This window comes from Mirounga angustirostris, unplaced genomic scaffold (assembly GCF_029215605.1).
Source record: "Mirounga angustirostris isolate CCGP_5_RB_7025 unplaced genomic scaffold, mMirAng1.0.hap1 SCAF_17, whole genome shotgun sequence".
Taxonomy (NCBI): domain Eukaryota; kingdom Metazoa; phylum Chordata; class Mammalia; order Carnivora; family Phocidae; genus Mirounga; species Mirounga angustirostris.
The window spans coordinates 53756511-53771558 of NW_026991725.1; positions in this window are offsets into that span (position 1 = coordinate 53756511).

Here is a 15048-nt window from a genome sequence, read left to right on the forward strand (position 1 = left end):
CTTTATTTCTGATCCATTGCAGTCAGCTGCACGACCCCACCCGACGTGCAAGATGGACATGCCAACTGATTGTGTACTTGGATGCCATGCAACACAAAATTGCTATGAAAATTTCTAAATTCTTACTCTCAATTCTGTATTGACCTCACCACCACCCTGTAACAGTTTGTGAGCTGGCACTGGTCCCACGTGTGGACCACGCTTTCATCGAATTTCTGCAAAGAGGGCCAAGGCTGGCCCTACAATATGCACAGCCCCTGGCCCAGAACCATGAACTCTCATTTGTGACACGAGCTTAACTATTAAAGTTTTTCTTTGGACATGACGCCAGATGGCGGTTCTTCAACCCCCAATGCAAGGCCTATGGAAAGTCAAATAACTGGACAACTTTTGTAAAGAACATAACTCTTACTTGGGAGAGGCGCTGAATAATGAAATAATAACTCTCAACCTTTCGCACCTCATTGGCCAGAAGATGCAGTTATCCTAAGGACATTGTTCTGTGACCATTGGTGAGTCATGGTCTTGACAGCAATGCCAATCTGCATTACCAGCCCTGCACTGAATGCCAGTGTGGGAGCTGCTGGGCAGAGTCTGCCCCAGGGGCTGCAGGAAAGGCACCCCTGGCCAGGGAGATGATGTACCCTGACTCTCAGCAGTCATTTTCCTCAAAGCAACCCCCACTTTCTTAATCTGCAGACAGCAGGAGCATAAATAAATCCCAGAAAAAAATCTAGAGTGCATTAAGGAGTGTCCCTTGGAGCATCTTCCTGGGGGAGGGTCTTGCAGCGTTGGATAGGGGTACCAGGAGCATGCAGAGGGAAGATGCTAAGGACACTTAGTGAGCACCAAAATGCACCAGGCTTTAAGTGGCTGACATATGATTTCTGTATTCTTCACAGCATCCATACAGCCCCAAGCTAACTGAGGCCTGGAGAAATTAAATGAGATGCCCAGAGTCACGCAGTTACCATCTCGATGGTGTAATTTTAAATTTTTCCCCCTGAATCTTTTTTATGCCTAAAGTGGACAATATTGGTGCTCTGCCAAAATACCATCAAATCCTGTCTTATCATTTCTGTGCACCTGCTCCTCAACCTGCCTCCATCACTGTGTTTCCAATGGCCAGTACCTGCAAGCTCTTTTTGAAGATTTTTTTTTTTTTTTTTGAGACAGAGAGAATGAGAGACAGAGAGCATGAGAGGGAGGAGGGTCAGAGGGAGAAGCAGACTCCCTGCCGAGCAGGGAGCCTGATGCGGGACTCGATCCAGGGACTCCAGGATCATGACCTGAGCCGAAGGCAGTCGCTTAACCAACTGAGCCACCCAGGTGCCCCTGCAAGCTCTTTTTGAAGGGCTGTCCTTGGGCTTCTGGAATTCTCTACCGGCAGGCATGGAGAGCCGGAGATGCCTGGGAGCTCACATACCTGCCTCCCACACCCACCTTGACCATTAACCAGACTGCCAGGTTAAGGAGAATGAAAGCACAGATCCCTTGCTTTGGGTTGGGGCGACTCTGAGGTGTACCTTACCCTCCAGTATTCTATAGGGTGAAGATAATACTGTCCTCCATGGGATGTTTCCCAAGACGGTGGTGTCTTTGCTTGGCTTCTCTCAACTGCCCTGCATCTCCATCCTTTACCAGTCCGCCATTGCGGGGGATCTGCTTAGTAAATCACTTGCTCACAAATCCCTATCTCAGTGTTGGCTTCTGGGAAACCCCATCTAAGGCACATTTCCTGAAAGTTGGCAGGGAAGGAAAGGGAAGGAAAGATGGGGGGGGGCGGGCCAAGAAGGAGAAATACTTTCATTTTGGATTACCCTCCACTGGCCATGGTCTCGTACATTTTAGCTTGAAGTTTCTGAGACATCTACGTGCATGCCACTGTGCCACATGACAATCTATGTCAAATACTCACATAGACTAGAAGAGACCTTGGAGATCGGAAAATGAGCAACCAATAGGCTGAAGTTACCCCACTGACGTTTGGTTTACGCACCATAGGGCCATGATGTTTTCAAATTGAACTCACTGCCAACATTTCCAACCTGGAGTCACGTGAAAAATCTCTATTTCAGGCTGGCCTTGAAAAACTGTGACACTTGGCAACACCAAGCCCATATAACCTCATGGCAGCAACCACCCACAGCTGAGTAGTGGCTCAAACTTAAATAGTGTATTAAGGAAGATAGAACGGACTCTCATGAAATAGCAAATAAAATCCCAAATCTTAGTGGCTTGACCCAAAAGATTGTTTGTCATTCACTCAGAGTCCAGTTGGGGTCGGTGAGGGCTCTAATAATCAGTTGGAACTGATAGAAATAAGCAGTGCTGATCTAGACAGTACTGATCTAGAGGATTTTTTTTCCCTAATTCTAGAAGACCTCGAATGGCTTTTCCATCTTTTGATTGACACTAAGTAGCTCCTGAAGGCTTCTCCTATTCTGAGGGTAAGGAACTGTCCTATTTTAACACACAGTGCTGTGGGGGGCGAGGGGGGTTGCGGATCCTTAATGAACCACTTTCAGATTGTTCCATACAGGGAAATTCTATCAACAACTCAAGGATCCAGGATTTCTGCTTCTTCTTATGAGACATCATATAACTAAATAGCATCCAAGATCACTGTGGGAAGGCAGGAGAGGTAGAAAAAGGCATGCTGGCTCTGAACCACCCGGCTTGACATTTTTCTCCAGCATCCATTGGCCAAAACGAATCAAATGAACCCAACTGAGCTATAAAGGAGACTCAATGTAAGAGAGTACTCAGTGTCTGGTTAGAATTGTCTCCACCACACACAGCGGAGCTCTCTGTTTTGTCAAATATCCACAAACTCTATTACCTCCCAGACGCTGTCCTTAATCATCTCACACCTCTTGGCTCATCCCATTACTCTGGGGTAAAAGGAACTGTGGACTCAAATTGGAAAGCCCCCTCCATGTCTGTAAGGATACCCCAGCTCCTCCTTCAGGACCCACACTGCCAGAAGTAGCCAGGAGCCTTGGACAGGCGTCCCTAGGGCGGAAAAAGCCCTCAAACCCTTGGACAAACCCTCCATCCACTGACCAAAACACACCAGTTGCAGAGACAGAAGTGATGCCCAGCTGTTCTCAGAGGCCAGACCTGTCACCCACAGCTCTCTGTTTCAACAGACATCTGGTAGCTGGTAAAAAGACTTTTTGAACAAACATGGTGTCTTTTCTCTACCCATCACCCCGCATCACTCCCGGGCCAACAATATATATGATGGTGACTGTGTCTCCAAACGAGGCCACACAACCTACTTAACACAGAATGTAGTTGAAATTTCCCCCCATGAGGTGAGACAGGCGCTTCTGGGTTAGCTGGGAACGAAACTTCCAACCGATGCTATGGGAAAAGACATTTCAAGGGCAAGCCACCAACGTATGAATGTTTCTTGCTATTACAGCTTTATAAACTAGAATTTCCCTGTATGGAACAATCTGAAAGTGGTTCATTAAGGATCCGCAACCCCCCCCTACCCCCCACAGCACTGTGTGTTAAAATAGGACATTTCGTTACCCTCAGTATAGGAGAAGCCTTCAGGAGCTACTTAGTGTCAATCAAAAGATGGAAAAGCCATTCGAGGTCTTCTAGAATTAGGAAAAAAAAAATCCTCTAGATCGGTACTGTCTAGATCAGCACTGCTTATTTCTATCAGTTCCAAATACTTTCTAATTTCCATTTTAATTGATTTCTGGACCTCTGGGTTGTTTAGAGGTATGTCATTTCTTTGACAAATACATGAGGACTTTTCCCGGATCTGATGACTGATCTTTTTATTTAATTCAGTTATAGTAAGAGGACATGCTCTGTCTGACGTTAATCATTTTAAATTCATTAAGATTTTTTACGGCCCTCCTATGGCTTATTTTGATTAATGTGCCATATGCACTTGAAAAGTTTATGTATTTTGCTGTTTCTGGATGGAGAAATGTTCATTATAAATGTTAATTAGATCCCTCCATTAATAGTGTGCTTAAGTGTTCTGTATGTATCCTTCCTGATTTTCTGTCTTTTTTTTTTTAAGATTTTATTTATTTATTTGAAAGAGAGAGAGAGGCAGAGGGAGAAGCAGTCTCCCCGCTGAGCAGGGAGCTCGATGCAGGACTGGATCTCAGGACCCTGGGATCATGACCTGAGCCAAAGGCAGACACTTAACCAACTGAGCGACCCGTGCGCCCCCTGTTTATTTTTTTCTTCTATCAAATATTTAAAAAGGGGGGCGCCTGGGTGGCTCAGTTGGTTAAGCGACTGCCTTCAGCTCAGGTCATGGTCCCAGGGTTCTGGGATCGAGCCCCGCATCGGGCTCCCTGCTCAGCGGGAAGCCTGCTTCTCTCTTTCCCATTCCCCCTGCTTGTGTTCCCTCTCGCTGTCTCTCTCTCTCTCTGTCAAATAAATAAATAAAATCTTTAAAATATATATATATATATTAAAAAAGGATGTTGTAACATCTAACTCTACTGGTGGCTGTGGCTATTTCTTTTTGCAGTTTCATAAGTTTTTGCTTAATTTATTTTGGAGTTCTATTATATGCATAAGCATTTAGGATTGTTATATCCTCTTGATTGATCCTGTTATTATTGTAAAATGTATCTCTTTGATCTGAAGTCTGATAGTAACCATCCAATATTAACTGAATTACTTCAGCTTTTTAAAAATTAGTCTTGGTATATCACATCTTTTCCCCTTCTTTTCCTTCTTATTTGTGTCTCTATATCTGCAGGGGGTTTCTGGGATCAATCAATGTTCTTTGCGGACTGATGTCCAGTGTCCAGTTTCTATATATTTTGTCTGGGGTTTTTGTTGTTGTTGTTGTTATTTCTAGTCAGAGGGTAAATCCAGTCCTTATCACTCCTTCTTTGCCAGAAATTAAAGTTCTTTTGTTTGATTTTTTTATCAGTATTTTCCAAAATGGCTTGGGTCCTTCTCATCTCTGGCCAGGACATGCCTTACCTACCAAGAATCTGCCCCAAGATCACCTCCTTCCTTAATCTTCCCCTGACTTTTCCCTCCTACCGCTGCACCCTTTGTAGAGAATAGAGCGTTTTTATTCACAGGAATACACTCCGAGTACCTCATGAGTTCCCGCGGTGGGGTCCACTAATACAGCCTACCTGTTTTTTCTAGATAAGAGCAACTTAGACATCTTAGATGTCTACCTAAAGAAATGCTTAGACTAGCTAAGAACTGCTTCCTTAGACATCTTTACTTCTTGTTTTCATCATTGTCATCAGCAGCTGGTTTTTGTCTCAAGATTGTTTCCCACGACAGTAGGATTTTATTACACTGTGAAGATAATCATGCCGGGGCCCCTTCCCCCCCGCCCCCCACATAGAGAGCCAAGCCTTTCTGGAACATGGGTGATGGGCGATCAGCTGGTCTCCTCACTAGTTTGGTGACTTGTTCCTGCCCATACATTTCACGCTGTGCCCTCAGCAAAATTAAAATTGCTGCATGTCTAAATAAGCTGTGATACATCTAGACAATGGAATATTATTCAACACAAGAAGAAAATGAGCTATCAAGCCATGAAATGACATGGATGAAACTTACCTGCATATCACTAAGTGAAAGAAGCCAGTCTGGAAAGGCTGCATAGTGTATGATGCCATCCATAGGACATTCTGGAAAAAGCAAAAGTGTGGAGATAATAAAAGGATCTGTGGTTTCCAGGGGTTTTGGGAAGATGTGAGGGATGAATAGGCAGGGGGGGAAAAAAGACTTTTAGTGCATCGAAATTACTCTGTATGATACTATAATACTGGATCCATGTCATGACACATCTGTCCAAACCCATAGAATGTTCAACGCTGACTGAACCCTAAAGGGTAAACTCCAGGCTTTGGGTGATAATGGCGTGTCAATGTAGGTTCATTAATTGTAATAAACGCACCCCCCTGGTGGGAGATGTTGATAGTGGGAGAGATGTTGTATGTGTGGGGAAATTTCTGTACCTTCTCAACTTTTCTATGAACTAAAAGTTCTCTTAAAAAATTAAGTCTTAGGGCGCCTGGGTGGCTCGGTCAGTTGAGCGACTGCCTTCGGCTCAGGTCATGATCCCAGGGTCCTGGGATCGAGCCCTGCGTCAGGCTCCACTCTCAGCAGGGAGTCTGCTTCTCCCTCTGACCCTCCTCCCTCTCGTGCTCTCTCTCATTCTCTCTCGCAAAAAAAAATTTTTTTAATTAAAATGAGGGGTGCCTGGGTGGCTCAGTCGTTCAGCGTCTGCCTTCGGCTCAGGTCATGGTCCGAGGGTCCTGGGATCGAGCCCTGCATCGGGCTCCCTGCTCTGCGGGGAGCCTGCTTCTCCCTCTCCCACTCCCCCTGCTTGTGTTCCCTCTCTCGCTGTGTATCTCTCTCTCAAAATAAATAAATAAAATCTTTAAAAAAAAATTAAGTCTTATATCGTTCCAATTTTAGTATATGTGCGCCAAAGCGAGCACAAAAAAAATTAAGTCTTATAAAAATCATGTCACAGATCTGTGTGACCAAGATAGGCTGTTGACACCATGAATACCACATCCAGTTGTTAAAATCTAATTATACTTACTGCATTATTTGTGCATTTATTTCTTTACCATATTCCTCCTTCAGTCCATAAGCCTTGGAAGGCTGGGACTTGTCTTACTGTTTTCTGATTCCTATGCCTAACTATAGTCCCTGGCATAAAATAAGCACTTTACTAATATTTGTTGAATGAATGAATGAGGGTATAGTTAGAAAAACGTATGAATCTCCAAACCTCCATGTATTTCTAGAATGCCTGCCCTGTGGTGACCCCGTGTTTATATGTACCACACCTGTTGGCTGCTAAACATTGCTTTGAGCTCTTTCACAACTCACTTATTTATATTACTTCAAACATCTTAAATTTCCAACCTAATGGTTCACCTAGGATCCATTCTGTCACTTGGCCTTGAAGACTGGTTTAAAAAAACAGAAACAAAAACAAGAGCAAAGTATAGCAGAATCATAGGATGTCTCAAGAATGTCTAGTGTAGTGACGGCCACAGTGAAAAGGGCCAGCAGGACATTATCCTTCCACCATCTTTCTTTTTTTTTTACCCCGCCCCCACCATCTTCTGGGCTGCTTCCTGAGCCCCTGTCATATGCACAGACTTTGTGAGCCTTCCTATGGCAAAGTCAAATGCTTTTTGCTTTTCAATTGGATTAAAAACATAGGAGCCATGCATATGAAGACAAGCTATTATTATTTTTTTTATTTCTTCCACTTTATTTCTCTTTTTCTCAAAATTGTTTTAGTTATTCTAACCCGTTTGCCTTTCCATATAAATTTTAGAGTAGTCAGGTTCATATCTATAAAAAAAACTCACCTGGATTTTGATAGGAATTATGTTAAACCTGTATCTAATTTTTTTAATTTAAATTCAATTAGCCAACATATAGTATACCATTAGTTTTTGATGTAGTGTTCAGTGATTCATTAGTTGCATATAACACCCAGTGCTCATCACATCACATGCCCTCCTTAATACCCATCACCCAGTTACCCCATCCTTTCACCACACTCCCCTCCAGCAACCCTCGGTTTGTTTCCTCGGAGTCAAGAGTCTCTCATGGTTTGTCTCCCTCTCTGATTTCTTCCATTCAGTTTTACCTCCTTTCCCCTATGATCCTCTGTGCTATTTCTTATATTCCACATATGAGTGAAACCATACAATAATTGTCTTTCTCTGATTGACTTATTTCGCTTAAGATAATACTCTCCAGTTCCATCCACATCGGTGTAAATGACACGCTATTATTAGTATTATTCCTATTTTAGGAAATGAGGAAAATGATGTTCAGAGTATAAAGACACTTCCCAAGGCCATTAGCCAGAAGATCAGAATTGGACCCTCCTGTGTGAGCACGATACCCTGCCATTAGCTCAGTCTAAAGCTTTCACTTTCTCACGGGTTCATTTTATCTCAAAAGAGATGAACACTTGACAGTGTTGGGTCCCCAGAACAGTGGATCTGATAACTTTTTAAAAAAATTTTTTATTATTATGTTAATCACCACACATTACATCATTAGTATTTGATGCAGTGTTCCACGATTCATTGTTTGTGCATAACACCCAGTGCTCCATGCAGAACGTGCCCTCTTTAATACCCGTCACCAGGCCAACCCATCCTCCCACCCCCCTCCCCTCTAGAACCCTCAGTTTGTTTTTCAGAGTCCATCATCTCTCATGGTGGATCTGATAACTCTTGACCAAGCCACAGCTTGGAACAGGATCAGGATTTTATGTGAACTATTTGAAGACCTCTGATGGAAGGCTGTTCAGCGAGAACATTCAGTCATGCTCGAAACATCTGAGGGACTGAACTATGTTTATCCAGACCTGGCAATTCCTGTGTTCAAAACTATTTTCCTGGAGCACTCTAGAGGGCTTAGTCCTTGCCAGGGAATGTTCCTATAATGTTTCTCTCGAGTCAGAGGGAATTACCACCTCTGCTTTCTACGTGCGGGGATGGCAGCTGCCGGTCCTGCCTCCCTCGCAGGCAGGCTCGCAGGGCTGTAGGAACATGCAGTTTTTATCAAAGCAGCACCTCATTCATGATGCAGCCTTCCCAGCGAGTGCTTAGGGACACCATGGCCATACCGATCCCCAGGATGTCCAGAACGGTTTGTGGGCAAACCTGGAGGCTTCGATGCCAGATTCTGTTGCTCTTTTCTTGGCCACACCCCAGCCACAGGCCACCTGTGGTCTGAGGCTTAGCCCCCTTTTTTCAGCACAAGTGAGCATGTGGCTCTGTGACAAAATGACAGAGCTGTAATGTGGGGGCTCCCCATCTGAATGCAAGAGGCAGCAACGGGATCCAAAGGCATCCATCCCTGGACACATCCTTTTATAAATGGGATGGGTTGCTGGAATCTTAGAAAACCAGCCATTTCGCACAGGCTCGATTGCCTCGTTTTATCTTAGTTTGTGGGTTTGGGTCCCCTTTGCTGCCTCCCAAACTTTACAAAAGACTATTTTTTTTGAAAGAAATGCTTTTACTTTATTTTTCTTTTCTTCTCTTTTTCCCGTCTTTTTTTTTTTAATTTTTTTTTAATTTTTTTTTTAATTTTTTTATTCTTATGTTAATCCCCATACATTACATCATTAGTTTTAGATGAAGTGTTCCATGATTCATTGTTTGTGCACAACACCCAGTGCTCCATGCAGAATGTGCCCTCCTCAATACCCACCACCAGGCTAACCCATCCTCCCACCCCCCTCCCCTCTAGAACCCTCAGTTTGTTTTTCAGAGCCCATCATCTCTCATGGTTCGTCTACCCCTCCAATTTCCCCCCCTTCATTCTTCCCCTCCCGCTACCTTCTTCTTCTTCTTTTTTTTTTTTTCTTAACATAGATTGCATTATTTGTTTCAGAGGTACAGATCTGAGATTCAACAGTCTTGCACAATTCACAGCGCTTACCAGAGCACATACCCTCCCCAGTGTCTATCACCCAGTCACCCCATCCCTCCCACCCCACCCCCCACTCCAGCAACCCTCAGTTTGTTTCCTGAGATTAAGAATTCCTCATATCAGTGAGATCATATGATACATGTCTTTCTCTGTTTGACTTATTTCGCTCAGCATAATACCCTCCAGTTCCATCCACGTCGTTGCAAATGACAAGATCTCATTCCTTACAAAAGACTATTTTAAATGTCTTCTCTCAGCTGTCCTCTAAAACATCAAGGGAAGTCACCTTCAGTACACATTGGATGAGTTTGTAAGGGCTGCCATTCCAAAGTACCACAGGTTGGTTGGCTTGAACAACAGAAGTTAATTTTCTCATGGTTCTGGAGGCTGGAAGTCTGAAATCAAGGTACCTCTTCTGAGGCTTCTTCATTTGTGGGTGGCCATCTTCTTCCTCTGTCTTCACATGGTCTTCCCTCTGTGCGTGTCTGCATCTAAATTTCCTCCTTTTAAAAGGACACCAGTCATATTGAATGAAGGCCTCCCTTCATGACCACATCTTAACCTAATTGTCTCTTTAGGGACCCTTTCTCCAAACACGTCATATTCTGAGGTACTGGGGTTTAGGACTTGAGCATATGAATTTTAGGGGGACACAGTTCAGCCCATTACACATCCCTACACAGAACAGCATGGTGGGGCCTTGGCAATTAATGAGGGATCTCCAAAGGGGAGAGAAATTTGAGAGAAGAGATTGCAGCTCCAAGTCCAGCCATCCCATCCTCCAGAAGAGATTCTCCTTCCAGAGCAATCTTGGAGTTTCTGGGTTTCTTTTCTATTGAAAATATTTTCTGAAAATGAAAATACATTTCTTTGCAGTCCCTCTCTTAGCCAAACTCACTTCCGGCCAAACCTTATCCCACCAACCACTAACTCTACCACTGCCCAACCCTCCCTTCTTCCACAGACCCCACGACTATGGACAGTGCATCTTCCCAAAACACGGCTCAAACCCTAATGTCTCCTCATGGACTAGTCAGTAAAGTTCAAATCACTCTCCCAAAGGGCCCCAATATATCTTCCCAGGCATGTCCTCCACTACTCCCCCCATAGAACACTTTGTTTCAGCCAATTAGAAAGCACACCTTCTTTCTTTTTTTTTTTTTCTTATGTTAATCCCCATACATCATTAGTTTTAGATGTAGTGTTCCATGATCATTGTTTGTGCATAACACCCAGTGCTCATGCAGAATGTGCCCTCCTCAATACCCACCACCAGGCTAACCCATCCTCCCACCCCCCTCCCCTCTAGAACCCTCAGTTTGTTTTTCAGAGTCCATCGTCTCTCATGGTTCGTCTACCCCTCCGATTTCCCCCCCTTCATTCTTCCCCTTCTGCTACCTTCTTCTTCTTCTTCTTCTTCTTCTTCTTCTTCTTCTTCTTCTTCTTCTTCTTCTTCTTCTTTTTCCTTAACGTATATTGCATTATTTGTTTCAGAGGTACAGATCTGAGATTTAACAGTCTTGCACAATTCACAGCGCTTACCAGAGCACATACCCTCCCCAGTGTCTATCACCCAGTCACCCCATCCCTCCCACCCCACGCCCCACTCCAGCAACCCTCAGTTTGTTTCCTGCGATTAAGAATTCCTCATATCAGTGAGGTCATATGATACATGTCTTTCTCTGTTTGACTTATTTCGCTCAACATAATACCCTCCAGTTCCACCCACGTCGTTGCCAATGGCAAGATCTCATTCCTTTTGATGGCTGCATAATATTCCATTGTATATATATACCACCTCTTCTTTATCCATTCATCTGTCGATGGACATCTTGGCTCTTTCCACAGTTTGGCTATCGTGGACACTGCTGCTATAAACATCGGGGTGCACGTACCCTTTCGGATCCCTACTTTTGTATCTTTGGGGTAAATACCCAGTAGTGCAATTGCTGGATCATATGGTAGCTCTATTTTCAACTTTTTGAGGAACCTCCATACTGTTTTCCAGAGTGGCTGCACCAGCTTGCATTCCCACCAACAGTGTAGGAGGGTTCCCCTTTCTCCGCATTCCCGCCAACATCTGTCGTTTCCTGACTTGTTAATTTTAGCCATTCTGACTGGCACACCTTCTTTCTATACCTTCTTTCATACAATCCCCTTGACATTTTGTCTGTCACAATTCATCCTATTAACCCATCTCCACCTTTAAATCCCACCTCCTGTATTAAGCTTTTCCTGATCTAAAAAGCAAGAGCTCCCCAACTTCCATCCTTACTTCCTAACACCACTTACTTTGTCTCTCTTGAATGGCACTTATCCTACTTCATAGGATACCTCTGTAGGAACTACTTCCCATGACCCCTTGAGCATGAGGTCAGCCTTATTTCCTCTTCACATCTCTATGAAGTACCCAGTATAGGACCTGGCCCATAAGGATCCAATACAAGTTCAGTTGCATAGAGTTGCTGCCCCTTCTATGTGAGCCCTACTAACACATTCAAGTTCTTTACTGCTACTGCTATTATCAGAGACTATGTCTTATATGAAATATCACAGTTAATGAACAACAGAAACTTATTTCTCAAATTCTAGAGGTTGGAAGTCCAAGATCAAGGTGCCAGCAGGTTTGGTGTCTGGTAAGAACCTGCTTTCTGGTTCGTAGACCGCCATCTTCTCGCTGTCTTCACATGCTGGAAGGGACAAGGGAGCTGTCTAGGGCCACTTTTATAAAGACACTGATCCCACTTAGGAGGGTTCCATCTCCCAAAGGCCCCACCTCCTAATACCACCACCTGGGAGGTTAGGTTCCAACATATGAATTTGGGGGGCGGTACAAACATTCAAACTAGAGCAGATGATAAACACTAGCACCTGACAGAAGGAACATTTTTCTCTACTTTTTCTTATTTTGGTTCATAGAAGATGGACCTTGCTTTCTCTTCCCTATGGAAAAGTGTTGAAGAGAACACAGCTGACCTTTCTCTACCCCCTTCCAAGATCCTTCCTCAGGGAGGAATGGCGATCATGGATTCATTGTGATTCATCATGTTATTGGTTATAAAGTTAAAAGGGGATCAATTAAAAATTGGGGTGTCTCTTACAATAAAGGCCAAACAATGCCCCAAAACCAGTTGGGGATATTTAGGACATTGTTGGATAGAATGGAGAGGGGGAATCACATTCTCTGAGATCACAAGCTTTGAACTTTTCAGATTGTTTACCATTTTCTGAAAATCAAAGAGGTAGGATTTTCTACTTTTATCTGTCTCTGGGGATACAGAGTTCTGCTTATATTGTTTCACAAGTCATCCAAATGCAGGTTCTCCAGGGCACATGAGTTATCCCTCATCTAAATACCTTACTCAGAAGTACTCTAAACTTAATTTGCTGGAAAATTATCTTCCTGACCCACACACCCAATGGGAAAACATTTCCTGCTGAAGACTGTAGAAAATGAGATATACTTTAAAGTCTACTTCTACTAAACATGTCCATCCTGTACAATGAGGTCTACCTAATTCATGTAAGCACTTCTTTTTATTTTCTTTGTACATTTACCCTTCGTTTTTTTATCTTTTTGTTGTTGTTGTTATTGCCCATCTTCTGTTTTAAATCCCCAATTCATAAAAAAGAATCAATGACTCAAAAGTGGTTTGTTAAAGGGGTGTAATGAAAATAGTAATATAAATACTACAGCTCAAAATAAAATCATAAAAGAAAAAGGATTCCAGCCTAACTTAAATATAGACTGTGAAGCTGCATGTGCTAGAGAAAGTGATAGGCTAGTAAATCTCTCACAAACAACCCCCAACTAAAGACGAAGGGGAAACCTGACAATGAATTTTAAAATCGGATTTCACTGGGGGCACCTGGCTGACTTAGTCGGGGGAGCATATGACCCTCGATCTTTGGGTCATGAGTTCGAGCCCCATGTTGGGTGTAGAGATTACTTAGAAATATAAAACAATAAATTAAAATCAGATTTCACTGGACCAAGGAACTTACTTGCTTCTAATCTGCAATGATTTGTCTGTTTAGAAATTCTGTTAAATAGGGGATGAAGATTTTGCATCATTTTCCAATAGTGACCTTTTTCACAAACCTGTTGGGAAATTTTTTTTTTCTAGGATAAGCACAAGATATGGCTTTCCAGTTGTAAATTGGATATTTTTTATCTAAGGAGTTTAAAACTTCAAAGCCAACATTCAAAGCCTTCTCCAAAGCATAATCAGGTTTGAGTCAAAATATTTTCCCAAAGTTTGGGAAACAAATTTCATAGCTTTTAACATATTTACGCTTGACAAGGAAGTCAAATAAGCATGTGGAAGTCATTAGTAGTGTTCACTACCTATTTCCAGTTCTTCCCCTTCTGTGTGCATGACAGCCCCCCATCTCCCTGCTGCCTTTGAAGCCAGGCATGGCCATGTGACCTGCTTTAGTCAAAGAAATGAGAGTGGAAAAACAACTTTAAAAACTAGTGTGCAGTTCACCATGTTCTCTCTCCCCCTACCGCCATGACACCTTGTCCATGTTCCAGGAGTGGCTGTCCCACCAGCCTGGATCCCAGAGTGAGGAAGACATGCAGCACCGCCTTCAACTGACATGTGCTAGACATGAACTTCGCTGGGTGAGATTTGGGGGTCATTTGTCACTGCAGCATAACTCAGCCCATCTCAAGTGATACACAGCGCTGGAATTCTTTAATCAGTGGACACGAGTTGAGCGAAGCAGAGTATCAACAGCATGTAGTATGGAAGAACAACGTCATGAGGGGTGGTAGTAAGGCTTGTGTTTGTTTTTGGTTTGTGGTTGGATTAAACCACCGATGTACCAACATTTGAACTCACTCTTGAAATATGAGTGACGTATTCAAGGAAGCAGAGGCTGGTGACGTTTTTCTGTTGGAAACTATGGTACAGAAGAAGAGGTGTTTATTTTAGTTAACAATTATTTTGTGAGTCATGGTGAGGATTGGAAAATGTGCATCGGGGCCAGGTACATGGAACATTCGCTAATTAAGCATCGAGGAAGGGAGTTGCCATCAAAATAAAAGAAGTTGCTTCTAAATGTCAGTCTTCTCAGTATTATGCTTACTAAACATCACGCAATAACACGGGAAATGCACTCACGTTGGAAATCGAAATCAAATGGTGCCCATTTGAAATATGTCTTTTTAGCATGTGGTTTGAAGGTCTTGGCAGTAAGTACAAGACTTTATTTTCTACACAGACTGTATGGATTAAAGAAACTCAAGTGAGTATTTGAAATTAGGACTAAGTGGGCACCTGGTGGCTCAGTCGGTTAAGCGTCTGCCTTCGGCTCAGGTCATGATCCTGGAGTCCCAGAATCAAGTCTCGCATCTGGCTCCCTGCTCAGGGAGGATTCTGCTTCTCCCTCCAACCCTCCCTTCTCTTGTGCTCTCTCTCACTCTCTCTCCCAAATGAATAAATAAAATCTTAAAAAAAAAAGAAATTAGGACAAAGTTGTTTGGGTTTTTGTTTGTTTGTTTTAAGCATTACTTCATGGCATTGCTAATGTCAATTAAGGCCATTTCAGTGATGTTAAGTGATTTGCCCATGTGGCATGTAGCATACCTTACCTATA